A 1,657-nucleotide genomic window follows, 5' to 3' on the forward strand; every position below is an offset into this window, starting at 1 on the left:
CTGGATCTCTGTCTTTGTAAACCTCCTCCTCAACTCCTGTACATGATACAGATAAGGGAGTATCTTGGAGTTTTTGGTTGCCCATTCTTCTCGGACCTAATGTATAAGCAGGTCTGAGTCCCCGTCACTAGCAACTTCTGAACGTTCATGTCAATGGCCAACTTGAGCCCTAAGATGCAGGCTTCGTATTCGGCCATGTTGTTGGTGCACGGGAACCTGAGCTTGGCAGACACCGGATAATGCTGACCGGTTTCTGATACTAGGACTGCTCCTATGCCCACTCCTTTGAAATTTGCTGCTCCGTCGAAAAACATCCTCCAACCATCATAGGATTCTGCAATATCTCCTCCTATGAAAGATACCTCTTCATCAGGAAAATACGTCTTTAGAGGCTCGTATTCTCCGTCCACGGGATTTTCGGCAAGATGATTTGCTAGTGCTTGTCATTTAATTGCCTTCTGAGTCACGTAAACAATGTCGAATTCACTCAACAGGATTTGCCACTTGGCTAGTTTGCCAGTAGGCATGGGCTTCTGAAAGATATATTTCAGCGGATCCATTCTCGATATGAGATAAGTGGTATAGGCACAGAAATAATGCCTCAACTTTTGAGCTACCCAAGTCAGAGCACAACAGGTGCGTTCTAATAGAGAGTAACGGGCCTCGTATGGAGTGAACTTCTTGCTGAGGTAATAGATGGCTTGCTCCTTTCTCCCTGTTTCGTCGTGTTGCCCCAGAACACAACCGAATGCTCCATCCAATACTGCAAGGTAGAGCAACAGCGGTCTGCTCGGTTCGGGCGGAACCAGAACTGGCGGCGTTGATAGGTATTCCTTGATTCTGTCGAAGGCTTTCTGACAATCATCGGTCCATTTAGTAGTGGCATCTTTCTTCAACATCTTAAAGATGGGCTCACAAATGACAGTGGATTGAGCTATGAACCGGCTGATGTAGTTGAGTCTCCCCAAGAAACTCATGACCTCTTTCTTATTCTTTGGCGGTGGCAATTCTTGAATGGACTTAACCTTTGATGCATCCAGCTCTATTCCTCGGCGACTCACAATGAACCCAAGTAACTTCCCAGCAGTTGCCCCGAATGCGCACTTGGCGGGATTCAATTTCAGATTGTACCTCCTCAGTCTGTTGAAGAATTTCCTCAAACCTTCCATGTGGTCGGTGGCTCTCTTGGATTTGATGATGACGTCGTCTACATACACCTCGATCTCTTTGTGTATCATGTCATGAAAAATAGTAGTCATGGCCCTCATGTAGGTGGCCCCGACATTCTTTAACCCGAACAACATCATCTTGTAACAATACATCCCCCATGGCGTGACAAAAGCCGTTTTCTCAACATCTTCCTCATCCATCCATATTTGATGATACCCAGCAAAACAATCGACAAATGACTGCAGCTCGTGCTTGGCGCAGTTATCAATCAGAATATGTATGTTTGGGAAGGGGAAGTCGTCTTTCGGACTGGCCCGGTTGAGGTCCCGGTAGTCGACACAGACTCTAACCTTCCCGTCCTTCTTCGGCACTGGCACAATGTTGGCTAGCCATGTTGGATACTCTACTACCCTGAGGACCTTGGCTTTGACCTGCTTGGTGACTTCTTCCTTGATTTTCAAACTCATGTCAGGCTTGAACTTCCTGA

The sequence above is a fragment of the Nicotiana attenuata genome, unplaced genomic scaffold, assembly GCF_001879085.1.
Source record: "Nicotiana attenuata strain UT unplaced genomic scaffold, NIATTr2, whole genome shotgun sequence".
Classification (NCBI taxonomy): Eukaryota; Viridiplantae; Streptophyta; class Magnoliopsida; order Solanales; family Solanaceae; genus Nicotiana; species Nicotiana attenuata.